The sequence below is a fragment of the Notolepis coatsorum genome (assembly GCF_963971535.1).
Source record: "Notolepis coatsorum genome assembly, chromosome: 12".
NCBI classification, from domain to species: Eukaryota; Metazoa; Chordata; class Actinopteri; order Aulopiformes; family Paralepididae; genus Notolepis; species Notolepis coatsorum.
The window spans coordinates 104,334,139-104,350,205 of record NC_140176.1 but is presented as its reverse complement, the minus strand read 5'-3'; positions in this window follow the sequence as shown (position 1 = coordinate 104,350,205).

Below are 16,067 nucleotides of genomic sequence, written 5' to 3'. Positions count from 1 at the left end.
GAAACCCTGCTCTCTGTAAGAGTAAAGCAGTCCCTGTCCCCTCCTTTACGTCTCTCTCTGTAAGAGTAAGCAGTCCCTGTCCCCTCCTCTACGTCTCTCTCTGTGAGAGTAAGCAGTCCCTGTCCCCTCCTTTGTCTCTCTGTAAGAGTAAGCAGTCCCTGTCCCCTCCTTTATGTCTCTCTGTAAGAGTAAGCAGTCCCTGTCCCCTCCTTTATGTCTCTCTGTAAGAGTAAGCAGTCCCTGTCCCCTCATTTATGTCTCTCTGTAAGAGTAAGCAGTCCCTGTCCCCTCCTTTACGTCTCTCTCTGTGAGAGTAAGCAGTCCCTGTTCCCTCCTTTATGTCTCTCTCTGTAAGAGTAAGCAGTCCCTGTCCCCTCCTTTACGTCTCTCTCTGTGAGAGTAAGCAGTCCCTGTCCCCTCCTCTACGTCTCTCTCTGTAAGAGTAAGCAGTCCCTGTCCCCTCCTTTACCTCTCTCTCTCTGTAAGAGTAAGCAGTCCCTGTCCCCTCCTTTACGTCTCTCTCTGTAAGAGTAAGCAGTCCCTGTCACCTCCTCTATGTCTCTCTCTGTGAGAGTAAGCAGTCCCTGTCCCCTCGTTTACGTCTCTCTCTCTGTAAGAGTAAGCAGTCCCTGTCCCCTCGTTTACGTCTCTCTCTCTGTAAGAGTAAGCAGTCCCTGTCCCCTCCTTTACGTCTCTCTCTGTAAGAGTAAGCAGTCCCTGTCCCCTCCTCTATGTCTCTCTGTAAGAGTAAGCAGTCCCTGTCCCCTCCTTTACGTCTCTCTCTGTAAGAGTAAGCAGTCCCTGTCCCCTCCTTTACGTCTCTCTCTGTAAGAGTAAGCAGTCCCTGTCTCCTCCTTTACGTCTCTCTCTGTAAGAGTAAGCAGTCCCTGTTCCCTCCTTTATATCTCTCTCTGTAGTAAGAGTAAGCAGTCCCTGTCCCCTCCTTTACGTCTCTGTAAGAGTAAGCAGTCCCTGTTCCCTCTTTTCAAGGGATTCACTACCTCAATGCTCTGGAACCTCGGCTTACAACCCTCATGGCCTGCAGCAGTGAGATGCTTGGCTACAGGAGACTTTTCATCCTGATTTCCAATGTTGCTCTTATGTTCAGAGACTTGGGTCCTCATTTCTCTCTTGATTTGACCAACAAAGCAGAATCCACATGAGTACTAAGAGGTGGATTAGGAGTAGTCTCCTTACCTCAAAATCAACCAATTTTACTTTCTAGAGTCCCTTGCCTTTTCTTAGCTACATGTACAGTATTGGAGGTGTACATGTAGTTGTGTGTGTACATGTGCAGTAGGGGTTGGGGGAAATATCGATACATAGTAGTATCGCGATACTTTGCGTGGCGATACTGTATCGATACAGGGACGCCAAGTATCGATATTTAATTATTTATTTTTTGTGACCAACTTTTTATTTTGTCTTTTTTTAAAACAAGTTCAGAGGAAAGACATTCACATCAGCATTTCATATTAATTCACACAGTGGCATAAAAAGTGTCTTTTCAGTATATAGATTGTCCGTCAGTATATTCATATACTGTGTAGCCTGCCTGTTTGTAGTTGTGACAGTCTTTTCCTCCGTTCTGACGGTCCTGTGGCTGCGAGACAGCCCAGGCCGTTTCTTAACCCCCCTCCCAGCCCCCCGGGTTTGCATAGACATTTTAGGAAAGGGGGAAACCATGATGCATACATGTATAGGATACAATTAATTAAAAAATAAATCATAATTATGTTTGTTAGATAACCTCTGATCCTGTTACAAAGTAATACATGGTTCCCACGGTACCTGGAAAACATTGAAAGCATGGGATACATTTTTTCATTTTCCAGTTATGGAAAGGCATGGAAACTGAGCAAAAGTGACCAATTACATGGAAATAGAAACAGTTGTCCTGGGAAATTGTATTGGATGATGTGTAATAAAATGTAACTATTGAGCACATAATTAACATGAGTTTATAAAAATCCTTTACATGTGAACAGCTTTGACTGTAGATAGAAATGGATGATCCCATGTTGTAGAGCAGGGGTAGGCAACCCTAGGCACGCGTGCCTGAATAGGCACGCGGGGGCATTGCCATAGGCACAGGGGGCAGCATTATTATTATTTTTTTTTAATATTATAGTGAAATATTTTGCACTGTTGCATTTATCTTGTTGAAATCCTCCCACAGGTTCTTTTTACTACCACATATTTAATTGAGACCCTTTATTTGTTTATTATTTCAATTTAGCTGGAAATACATTGCTACATCATTCAGTAACATTTGCAGAGCCTTATAACAAAAACATTATTACGGTCACCATTGTGACCAGTGGGATTAATCAACACATTTTATTATTTATTTTTCTATTTCATTGAACATTGCACATGTTAAAAGCAATTTTTTTAACTCAAAATGTGAGTATTACCAAGTCAACTTGTGTTCTTAAAACAATGACAATAAACATAGTTTTATTAGGTTGAAATAATGTGGTTGTGTACTTATTTTTCTGTTAACTTATTATGGATTGAAAACTGAAAACCTTAATGCACAGTAACTGAACTCAATATTTTTAAGTTCTGGTAACTTATTATTATTTATTTTTTTACAGTGTAGTCTTGCGATCAATCAAAACTTATTTACACGATATACCTCACATTCACCCTCCATTCACATCATTTACATTTACATTTCTGCATTGCATTCCCCCCCCCCCCCCCCAACTCAGATTTAGGGTTGATACAACCATCATAATAATATTGTTAATAATAACAGTAACAATAATGATGTAGTAATGTAAAAATTATCATTAAAAATACCTGATTATGAGAAGAAAAAAATGTACGATGCATGGAATATTGTTGAGGCACACTAGTTACAACTATATTTCAAACAGGCACTCTATGTCAAAAAGGTTGCTGACCCCTGTTGTAGAGCATGCTCTTGGCATCCTATATGGTATATTGGATGTTGGAATTTGATGCAGGCAATTTGGTGAGCCAAGGGAGCCTTGGCATCTACAGTGAAATTTGAGTGAAACTTCTTATGCAAGTTTATCCTCAAATGTAAGTACTGTAGCTGTTACAAAGGGTCAGATTAAACCGAATATATATATTTATTGCCTGAGATCCCATGTATAATATTTGTATATCGTTTGATATCCCTTGGGTATTCTTTGTACATATATACGGAATGTCCCTTTACCTGCTACAGGACAGACCATAATATTCGTTCTCCTATTGGAAGCGATCCCCTGGCGCCACTGCCTTACCCCCTAGAGCTGACTTCAGAGGTACCGACGAGATATGTCTGTACATGCCCAGCTTCTGCCCATGAATACGGCTGGCGAAACACGAATGGTACTATTTGTTCACAGCGCATATATATATGGCGCAAGTAAAGTAGAACTTTCTCTTAGTCTCTTAGTCCCTTGTCCCGTTCAGTCTCGTTCAGTGCCAGTTATCCAAGTGACGTCTCTCCCCACTACGCAACGTGGGCAGAGCAGGGCTCGCATTGCCCCAAGATAGAGTCTCGTGTTATCCTAATACATTTGTTCAATGTATCGTTCGCTATTTATTAGTAAACCTTCATTACGAGTCAAAGACCACGTGGAGTGAGTAATTGTGCGTCTACATAGAGCACTTATTGCCCGTGCTAATAAGGATAGTAACGTCAAGTTCAACCGTGCTTTACCGCGCACCGGAGGGTACCTACAGCGCACCACGGAGGATTTACACCCCGCCAGCAGTGCCACTTTCCGGCAAGGATTATTATTCTTCATTCTTCACCAAGCTGCTGGAAGCAGAGAACCGTCTACACCCACTGCTGTGGGATCTACGTGCCCGTGGGGACATCACTCAAGCCCGTCTCTGTCGTACCAGAGGCACCACGGCTTTCACCTGCACGACGCGCACCCTGGGACCAGGCTGCTTTCCCCGCTGCTCCAGGGGTGATATCGCCTCCGTGAACCATTGACTTGCATAGAGCTTTGCCTCCCTCTGCTGGCTTACAACCGGTAGTACACCCTTTCCCAGAGTACCATAGAGATAATCCTTAATATTCATTATTGATTTGCCTGCACATTCTTTGCCTTATAAGCGCATCTAAAGTGAACAAAGTATATAATGTAATACTATTTTGATGTAATAAATATTCTAAATGAGTATTTGAGTGGAAACCTGTTATTGTGGAAGTGTTGTCATCTAATATACCTTTGTACGGTATTGGCCAGTAATGTACAAGACGGTAGTGATTTAATGATATCAATACTTGATTAATACAGTCAGGGAATTGTACCCCTCAGTTACAGTAGCTGTGTTTTAACTGTGTGGTAAACCTGGGTTTATCAACGTTAGTTAGTAAGCAGTGCAATCTTGCTAACTAGCTAGCCAACGTTAGCTCTCATAACGAGCCAGTTAGCCAGCGCCAGGTACAGTAGCTAGCCAACGTTAGCTCTCATAACGAGCCAGTTAGCCAGTGCCAGGTACAGTAGCTAGCCAACGTTAGCTCTCATAACGAGCCAGTTAGCCAGCGCCAGGTACAGTAGCTACCAACGTTAGCTCTCATAACGAGTCAGTTAGCCAGCGCCAGGTACAGTAGCTACCAACGTTAGCTCTCATAACGAGGCAGTTAGCCAGCGCCAGGTACAGTAGCTACCAACGTTAGCTCTCATAACGAGCCAGTTAGCCAGCGCCAGGTACAGTAGCTAGCCAACGTTAGCTCTCATAACGAGCCAGTTAGCCAGCGCCAGGTACAGTAGCTAGCCAACGTTAGCTCTCATTACGAGCCAGTTAGCCAGCGCCAGGTACAGTAGCTACCAACGTTAGCTCTCATAACGAGGCAGTTAGCCAGCGCCAGGTACAGTAGCTAGCCAACGTTAGCTCTCATAACGAGTTAGTTAGCCAGCGCCAGGTACAGTAGCTAGCCAACGTTAGCTCTCATTATGAGCCAGTTAGCCAGCGCCAGGTACAGTAGCTACCAACGTTAGCTCTCATAACGAGGCAGTTAGCCAGCGCCAGGTACAGTAGCTACCAACGTTAGCTCTCATAACGAGCCAGTTAGCCAGCGCCAGGTACAGTAGCTAGCCAACGTTAGCTCTCATAACGAGCCAGTTAGCCAGCGCCAGGTACAGTAGCTAGCCAACGTTAGCTCTCATAACGAGCCAGTTAGCCAGCGCCAGGTACAGTAGCTACCAACGTTAGCTCTCATAACGAGGCAGTTAGCCAGCGCCAGGTACAGTAGCTACCAACGTTAGCTCTCATAACGAGCCAGTTAGCCAGTGCCAGGTACAGTAGCTAGCCAACGTTAGCTCTCATAACGAGCCAGTTAGCCAGCGCCAGGTACAGTAGCTAGCCAACGTTAGCTCTCATAACGAGCCAGTTAGCCAGCGCCAGGTACAGTAGCTAGCCAACGTTAGCTCTCATAACGAGCCAGTTAGCCAGCGCCAGATACAGTAGCTAGCCAACGTTAGCTCTCATAACGAGCCAGTTAGCCAGTGCCAGGTACAGTAGCTAGCCAACGTTAGCTCTCATAACGAGCCAGTTAGCCAGCACCAGGTACAGTAGCTAGCCAACGTTAGCTCTCATACCAAGCCAGTTAGCCAGCGCCAGGTACAGTAGCTAGCCAACGTTAGCTCTCATTACGAGCCAGTTAGCCAGCGCCAGGTACAGTAGCTACCAGGGCTCGAGACTAACGATGTCCCATCGTCCCGGGGACGATCAAATATTGATTTGGGACGAACAGAAATCTTTTTTGGGACGCAAACGGGACGGAGAGGATTTAATTTTTTTCACAGGAAATGTCAATTAGCCAATTGTCAGTGTGCGCATATATATATATATGAATTATTCTACGTTAATAAAACATACCTGGTGATCAACTACAGTTTGCTGTAAACATTATGATATGTGTGTAGTGTTCTGATAACGACGGCTGCAGCGGGAGCTGGCTCATGCTGGATTTGCGAATAGCATGCAGCTGCAGAGCCGCAGAGCGGGGCCGCCTTGCCTGCACAGTGCAATACTCCAATTCAGCCATTGGCAATTCAGCCGTTGGGTGGGGGGCGCTGTTGAGCGGGCCTGTGACCGGACCTGAAAGCGCCCCTGGCTCTGCGGCTCTGCAGTTGCATACTATTGGGATTCGTTGGGAGCAGCACAGAGTCTCGACTCGGGACTTATTTTATTTTAGCAGCAGTTATCAATATCGACCAGCGCGATCTAAGGGACATGTTTCATTACTAGTCAAGTGTCATTACTTTAGTTATCAAAGGTGGAATCTCTGGACGCAATGACATTATATAGTTTAAAGCTAAACTATGTTTTTCTTTCTTGTTAGAAGAGGGATAACTTATTCAGTTAGATTTGATTTGATCTTTATTTATCTCTAACATTTTCAACCATAAACACACACATTTGTAATAACAAAAAAAACTAAAACGAAATAAAATACAAATACATTTAAATATATTTTCCTATGGAAGGAATAATCAACATGGCTCCAATTGGTTGACTATAACAGCACTGTGACCAAATATCCCTATACTAGCACCTTGTTAAACACTTTTTTTTAATATATATTTATTTATTTTTAATCATAATTATTCTTAAAATTGTATTTCGGGACGGTTCTGGGACGGTGGTGAAAAAAGTTAGTCTGGAGCCCTGGTAGCTACCAACGTTAGCTCTCATAACGAGCCAGTTAGCCAGCGCCAGGTACAGTAGCTAGCCAACGTTAGCTCTCATAATGAGCCAGTTAGCCAGCGCCAGGTACAGTAGCTAGCCAACGTTAGCTCTCATAAAGAGCCAGTTAGCCAGCGCCAGGTACAGTAGCTAGCCAACGTTAGCTCTCATAACGAGCCAGTTAGCCAGCGCCAGGTACAGTAGCTAGCCAACGTTAGCTCTCATAACGAGCCAGTTAGCCAGCGCCAGGTACAGTAGCTAGCCAACGTTAGCTCTCATAACGAGCCAGTTAGCCAGCGCCAGGTACAGTAGCTACCAACGTTAGCTCTCATAACGATAGCCAGTTAGCCAGCGCCGGGTACAGTAGCTGGGAGCATGTCTATGTTCCCCGGGTCCTATGTTCCCCGGGTTCTATGTTCCCCGCTTTGATTGATTGAAAATTTTAGACCACCAGCCCTGATTCCAAACTGCTTATACACAGGCATATGCATCACAATTAGACCCACTATGCTTCTTTGACTTGTGCCTTCAATCAACAAATCTCATCTTGCACCATATGCATTTCAAAATGTTTGGCCAATATTCAAATGCTGTATTCATCCTCTCAAATCAGGCCCTAATGGTGAACGGTTTGCATTTATGGAACAAATCAATGCAACAAATTAAACTAAATATGAGACAGGAAATTCCAATCAGTAGCAGAGAGAATCTGTCCTAGCTGGGTTTAATACCTTTTTTTTGTCATTTTAATAACAAACTGCTTATACACAGGCATATGCATCACAATTAGACCCACTATGCTTCTTTAACTTGTGCCTTCAATCAACAAATCTCATCTTGCACCATATGCATTTCAAAATGTTTGGCCAATATTCAAATCCTGTATTCATCCTCTCAAATCAGTCCCTAATGGTGAACGGTTTGCATTTATGGAACAAATCAATGCAACAAATTAAACTAAATATGAGACAGGAAATTCCAATCAGTAGCAGAGAGAATCTGTCCTAGCTGGGTTTAATACCTTTTTTTGTCATTTTAATAACAAACTGCTTATACACAGGCATATGCATCATAATTAGACCCACTATGCTTCTTTGACTTGTGCCTTCAATCAACAAATCTAATCTTGCACCATATGTATTTCAAAATTTTGGCCAATATTCAAATCATTCATCCTCTCAAATCAGGCCCTAATGGTGAACGGTTTGCATTTATGTTGAATGAAGTAAGAATCCACTGCAGTAAAAATATCCTCACCTCGAGTGGTGGTAGTAAGGTTGACTGACATGAGAATGTCCTGCTTCAGATCCTCATTTTCGATATATTGCACATAAACGATGAGCACAGCCTCGTCTGCGACAGTTGTAGTTTCATCAAGTTGTATGGCAAATGGACCCTTTCTAAGCTTTTCTGACAGCTGCTGCTCGCAATCACTTGACATCTTATCAATTCGGTCTTTCACTACATTGTTCGAGAGTGGTACTGATTTTAGTTTATCCGCCACCTGTGGGCCGCACAGTTTCTAAACCATTTTGATGCAGGCTGGTTTGATGAGCTGCTCGCCAATATTGTGCGGTTTCTTTGCTTTTGCAATTAAAAGCGAACACTCAAAGAAGGCTTCGGTAGCCTTCTGTAAATCACTGCCACCCCTGCTCCACGCTACTCTAACATCAACAGGCTTGTTCGCCTTGAGAGACTGTTCTTTCCTCCGAAAAAAGTCTGGATCCTTCCCAACGGTTTCTGGGTGCTTAGATGCCTGATGTCTCTTCAGCTTGCTGGGCTTCAGGCTCGAGTTTGCCAACTTTTCTCCACAAATCACACACTCAGGTTGTTTGTCTGGTCCCTCAGTGAAGCCCATGGTGATGTAATTTTCGCGATTGCTGTAGGTCCTAACTTTTTTTGCAGGTGAGCTGCCGTCATCTCCTTTTCGTTTGTCACACATTTTCGCCTCTGGCGGCTGACTGCAGACGAGCCGAGAAAGTTAACTAGCGTGCTAGGCTAGCTACAGAAAGTGATACAGTCAACTGATTCGCGTTTTAGCGGCTACCCGGTAGCCTACTGTTAACGTTCAAAAATCATGTCTAGATGTTTATTTATTTATCTTTATTTTTTATTGTAGTGGAGAGACTATTCATGCTTCTGATGATATAAAAAAAAAAAAAAAAAAAAAAAAAAAAAGGTCTGGCGGACCCACTGCGCCCCCTGGCGGACCCCCAGGGGGTTCGCGGACCCCAGGTTGGGAATCACTGGTCTAAACGCACGTTATACAGATATCCTAGTTCAGTGCAGTGGTCGGCAATAGGCGGCTCGCAGGCCGAAATAGGTCCGCCAGCAATAATATCTGCCGGTCAGATTATTTTCAGAATATGATTTGTGATGAAGTCTCGCTTTATTGTATCGGAATCGGGAGACTTAGGTAAAGTTAGAAAGATATTCACAGATTCGAATTTCCGCGTCAATAATTCTTAAGCGAAATGTTTTTAAAACACAAAGGACACCTCTTTCCTATCGTAGTAAGGTAGACAATGAGCTACAACCTTACTTTCACCTAAACGAGGCGAGCCGGCCTCGGAGCTGTACATTTAATAATAATAATAATAATTGATCTATATGTGCAGTCGGCCTTGACGAGGCAAGTGCGCAGCCAGGGACCGTCTAAAAAGTGCAACACCGAAAAGAAGCACTGCAAAAAGATTCAATAACTTCACGTCATACAGTGTATAGTGTCACCAAAATCACTGCACACATCATCAATGGTATCCTATTGGTTATACTACAACACTTAGATTTGAAAAAAATGCTTTTTCATAATTCTGGGGATTTTGTATTGGAAAAAAACATTAAATATCTTCACTCAGAGTGTAGTGTCACCAAACTCACTTAACAGATCAATTTTATCCTATTGGTTATACTACAATACTTAGATTAAAAATATATATATATTATATATATATCCTTTTTCATAATTTGGGGGTTTTTTGATTGAGGAAAATAGTATAAAATAGTTCACTCTTGTACACTGTAGTACCACCAAATTCAGTTAAAAAAAGCATTGCAAAATCATCACAGTAGAAAAAAAAGATTGCACATCGGCGGAAAATATTGCACATGAACCATTATTGCATTATTGCACATGTCCCAACATCTGTCATATTGCACATACAAGTATAAATTATAGTGAGGTGAATGAATGAATGAATGAAAACTTTATTTAACAGATTGCAGAATGGGTACAATACAGTACGGCTCAATACATACAATTGTTAAGGGGATGCAGACCTGAGAAAGACGTTTGTCTTGTTTCCATCAGGGTCCCCCATTTTCAATTCATATAGACATTTATGACATACACAACATACATGACATTTATGGCATAGGGACATATAGGTATTTAGTACTGATACATTTGTGACATAACCGGTATTCAAATATACAGTACTGTTACCCCTAGATCCTGACAGAGTATATACATATGATGGGGAGGGGACTGTACATTAGGAGGGGGTGGGTGGGTGGGAGAGAAATACATACGGTGGGGAGGGAATATATACCTGCGGTGGGGAGGAGACTGTCTATTAGGAGGTGGTGGGGGTTTTGGGCATTTACGGTGGATGTAGATGTGGTGGCAACAATAGGGGGGGGGGTGATTGTTCAGTTCAGTGATGGCTCTCGGCAAGAAGCTGTTCTGCAGCCTGGAGGTGGAGCTTTGAAGGCCCTGTATCGCCTCCCAGTTGCCCTGTATCGCCTCCCAGTTGTAGGCCCTGTATCGCCTCCCAGTTGAAGGCCCTGTATCGCCTCCCAGATGAAGGCCCTGTATCGCCTCCCAGATGAAGGCCCTGTATCGCCTCCCAGATGAAGGCCCTGTATCGCCTCCCAGTTGAAGGCTCTGTATCGCCTCCCAGTTGAAGGCCCTGTATCCATAGCTGTCAATGTGTACGGTTTGACCGGGATTCTCCTGTTTTTCCGACCCTCTGCACGGGCCGTTTACGGCGTACGGATTGGTACGTATTTTGTGCTTATTATTATTATTTTATTTTTTACAAAATGGGTGCAATTCTCCTCCGTGACGACAGGTGGCAGCAGTGTAGATTAGACCGTTATCACAGGAAGTCAGACCGGAAAAACCGGAAGACTGTTGCGACATGAAGAAGAATACCAACAGCGTCCGGATAAAGGAGGGATTTAGCGCAAATGTATTAGTACATTCTACGATGGACTTGAGAGAGGATTGTGCGCTTCCACCAGCTAAGAAAGCCAAGAGGAGCGGCTGCAAATATCTCACCAGGTGGGAGGACTCTTTCCCGTACCTCACGAAGAGCAACATTTCAACACTCCATGCTTTTTGTAAAGTATGTCGAGCTGATTTCACTATCTCACACAGAGGAAAACACGACGTCAGTCAGCATGACAAATCAGCGAAACACAAGCGAGGCGTAGAAGGTATGACAAATGCCCGTGTTATGACTACGTTTGTGACGAGAAATACAACAGAGGCTGATCTAGTCACCAGAGCTGAAGTTAAAATGGCCATGATGATTGCACAAACAAACAGTTCCTTCAGTTTCTGCGACGTGTTCAACCGGGGCGTATCAGATATGTTTCCCAAAGGTTATGACATTCCTCAGAAGTACTCGGCTGGGAAAACGAAAATTACCCAACTCATCAAAGGTAAGATAATGAATGAAAAACTTTATTTAACAGATAATTGTATTAACAGATTGCAGAATGGGTACAATACAGTACAGCTCAACACACAATTGTTAAGGGGATGCAGCAGGCCAGAGATACTCGTCTTGTTTACATGAGGCTCCCCTCCCCCATATTGTGGCTTTCATTGCTAGCCACAGACTAGCTAGCAGCTAACGTTACTAATGAATAGACAATATACTACTAGCCTAGGTTTACCCTGCGTTCTGTTAAATGGCTGCTGTGAAAAGGATCTATAAATAATACTGTTTGCTAATATAAAGGACAATCAAATCTAATCAATGGACTCTTTTGCTCAACAGGTGCCATAGCTGTGGAGTGTGATGACGACGTTACAACCATATGTAAAGCTCAGCCTTTTTCATTGTTGTGCGACGAATCGAACAACAGAAAAAACGACAAAGAATTTGTTATTCTTGCAAGAATCTACGATGAGTCCAATCTGGAGGTGATGACGAAGTTCCTAGACATGCCCATATGCAATGTGGGTAATGCTGAGAACTTGTATCAGAAGATATCCCAAGTATTGAGGTAAGATAATTTCACTGTCTACCTAGTTTGCATTTAATTGTAACAGCTAATATTAGAGCATAGCAGCTTTTGTCAGGTTGTTTTATGGGCATATCTTTATTTTTTTCCAATAGCAAAAGAGGAATTCCATGGGAGAACCTTGTTGCCTTCAACTCCGACAACGCCAGTGTCATGAAAGGCCGGTACAATTCTGTTATTAGCAGAGTAAGGGGAAGCCAGCCTAATGTCCAGGACCTGGGCTGCATTTGCCACCTTGCCCAGCTTGCCACTGGTTGTGGAATCGCAGCAGCTAAAGTTCCAGTGGCAAGCATTTTGGCCGGCATGCACAACCACTTTGACGCAAGGTAAAAACTACAATTTCTCTCCTCTTGCCTGTACCACCATCTCTCCCTTATGCCCCCCCCCCACACACACTCATAACTAATCCCATATATTAGTAGCCTACACCATGAGCAGACCTACAAAATATAAACTAGAACAAGGAGGGCTGCAGCGTTCTTGTAGTGTGAATCCAGTGTTTAGATGAGTGTATATATATGAAGAGTGCCTGGAACTTCTTTGTTTTTACCTACAAAATATGTTCTTGTTTTCAGTGCAAAGAAGGGTGAGCTCTTCAAGGAGTTTCAGGAGTTTACAGAGTCAGATAACCTGAAACTGCTAAAGTACTGCGTTATCAGATGGCTCAGTCTGCACACATGCATACTGAGAGTACTCAACCAGTGGGAGGCTTTGAAGGTAAGATTGTAATACTAAACTCCACTCCGCCGATATCTCCATGTATTATGGTATGTTTCCATTGATTATTTTCTCCATATATTCCCCATATAGGCATACTTCAACAGCAATGAGGACGTGGAAAGTAACCCCAAAGTTCGTTTCCTGGCAAACCATTTTGGAGATCCGGTTACGAGAACATACTTTATGTTCTTAAGTTATGCTCTTAAGCCTTTGGCTGATTTCAACGCAGCCTTTCAGGTGGGTGTCATGACTTGTGATAATGTAAGGATTACCATATAAATATCATTATGATGATAATGCTTATCATTTCACTGTTGTCTGTCTACAGTCGGAGGGAGTCCAGATTCACAGACTCGAACGTGATATGTGTCGGCTGATCGGGCGGTTCTTGGGCTTCCTCATACCACCCAGGTCCATCATGGGTGTGCCTCTCAAGGAGGTGCAATATGGAGAGGGACATCAGCTGGCAGATGAAGACCTCTGCATTGGAGAAGAGACGCGTGCATTCATCGAACAGGCAGACATCCCTGTCTCAGCCAGGAAGAAAATCTTTCAGTGAGTATATTATTATTGTAGTTATGATCTCAACTTGAGAAGTCTGTTGTGTGCCCTGAAATGACACTAATGAATATGATTTGTTTTAGAACTGTAAGAGCCTTCTATGAAGCAACTATACGAAAGATGATCGCCTGCTTTCCAATCGACTCTCAACTCCTGAAGGACCTGGCAGTGCTAGACCCTGCATTGCGGCTTGACATAACTCAAACGACAGGTATAGAAATAGTTTAAGATAACTTCTGTGGCTCCTCACAACATGCATTGAGCTGTGCATAGCCTGGTAGATGGTGCCATCTAGTGGCGATCAAAATGCTTGATTGTGATTGGTCAATAGCGCTCCGTTACCCGTATCAGCTGTCATTATTGCGCGTTGCCCATGCCAGCGGTCAGTTATCGAGAAATAATTGGCCGCTGCTATGGGCAACCGAGCGCTATTGACCAATCACAATCAAGCATTTTGGCGAATGTGAAAACGCCATGTAATAACCCTTTTTTAAAGACGGGTAGATATTAGCAACAGTTTCCAGTTAGAATAGAATTATAATTTCCAGTTGAAGACAGCAAGATACTTTGACTGTATTGTATAATGTATTGTATGGTTTTGTTTTACAGTGAGAAGGCTAGGAGCCCTGTTCCCTCAGTTGAGTTTCGATCTGAATCTGCTGTCACAGGAACTCTCCCTATACCAGACGGTCGAGCAGCTCCCCCAAGAAGACAGAATCGACAGATTTTGGGTAGGGATGCTCGATATTGGCTTTTTTACCGATACCGATATTCCGATATTGTCCAACTCTTAATTTCCGATACCGATATCAACCGATACCGATATATGCAGGGTTTCCCCGTCCAAAAAACTGAATAATTTCAGGTAACTAATAATTTCACTGGATATATATATAACAAATATTGTTATTGTTTTTTTTTGTTTTTAAACCGATACCGATATTTTCCGATATCACATTTTACTGCCGATATCGGCCGATAATATCGGTCGGCCGATAATATCGGACATCCCTAATTTTGGGGCCTTCTAGGCAAGGACTTGCAGTTCAGTGAGCTGGCGAGACTTATGAAGGCTCTGTTATGCATTCCACACAGCAATGCCAGCTCTGAAAGGGTATTCAGTATGGTGAAGAAGATTGTCACAGAAAACAGACTGGCATTGGACAACAGTACTGTTTGTGCTCTACTGTCATGCAAGATCAATCACCCTGGTCCAGCTGAAAAATACACTCCTTCTCAGAAGGTGTTGAAAAATGCGAAGTCTGCAACGTATATCTACAACAGGTCCCTGGCCGAAGCAAGAGCCCCCCGCGCATGAAGTATCAGTCTAATTAGATTAAATTGTATTGTCATTATACAGTACAACGAAGACATTTGGCATCCAACCAGAGTGCAAATGTAACAGTAAAGTGCAATAGTAATATACAATACATCAGATGTATGTACAGTACAGATCACTTTAAAGGAAGGAGGTATTGTATAGTTTAGATAGTTACAATTGTATATTGTAGTGTACATAGGATCCAGTTTTTCATGAACATGGCATGTCTTTTTTTTATCATGCATATCTTTTGTTACCTATTTTTATTGTAATGTGCACAAAATGTCACTTTAAAGGAAGAAGGTATTGTATAGTTTCGATACAGTTACAATTGTATATTGTAGTGTACATGGGATCCAGTTTTTCATGAACATGGCATGTATTTTTTTTATCATGCATATCCTGTTAGCTATATATTTTGCACAATCAATGCGGGCGTGACCACCTGCATTTCACTATGTGACAAATAAACCTCTTGATTCTTCTTGAGTTGTCGTATTAATATTAATATGTGCAATACACAATTGTTAAGGTGATGCAGACCAGAGGACTTCTTCCCCCATTTTCAATTCATAACATTTATGTATGAATTGTAAGATTTCAATAAATATGAACATGTTAATGCTACTACTAAAACTGAATTTATACTGAATTTGTCTTACACTTAATGCAGGGATGTTCACAGCATTTCACTTTCAACCAGGTATCTGATTAATTTAATGTAGCAACTAGTTCACCCAGTCCTTGTTGGACTGAGTGATAAGTGGTTGCCTAGTGGAGATTTAGGATTCACTGACTGGAGACTGTAAGAAAAAAAGCTGCAAGAAAACTAAATGTCTGGCATCTATGGTTTCCAAATACTGTCAAATTACAGTAAAATCAAATGCATTTACAGATTACAACCTTTATTTAATGGTTATTTTGATAAAAGGTAATTTACTGTATTTTTATAGCATTTACACTCTACACAGTAGGAAAACAAAATAATACCGGTTTTGACCAGCAGATGGCAGCGACGAGGCAGCTCCATTGGGAGGGGGCGGGGCCGGGTGGGAGGGGGCGGGCTGAGGGGGCGGGGCCAGGAGAAGGGGCGTGGCTAAAATATGTACGGATTTTGAAATCCCAATGTTGACAGCTATGCCTGTATCGCCTCCCAGATGAAGGCCCTGTATCGCCTCCCAGATGAAGGCCCTGTATCGCCTCCCAGTTGAAGGCCCTGTATCGCCTCCCAGATGAAGGCCCTGTATCGCCTCCCAGATGATTAGTTTGCACAGACTAAAGACAATGCCTAATTTCCTCTACGAATGGAATGTAACACATTTCATTCACAAGTTTTGTGTGAATGTATCTGAGAACGTATTTGAACACACTTGACGACCTGAGCTATTGTTATGCAACGTAGCCAGGTGGGTACTTAGCGAGTTGGCGCATCAGTCGAGTGCAGCGCATTCCTCAGGTTTGGTGTGAACGATGGTCTGACTCAGGCAGAGCACCGTTCACACCAAACCTGTGAATGTGATTGCCATGAATTGTTATGCTTATG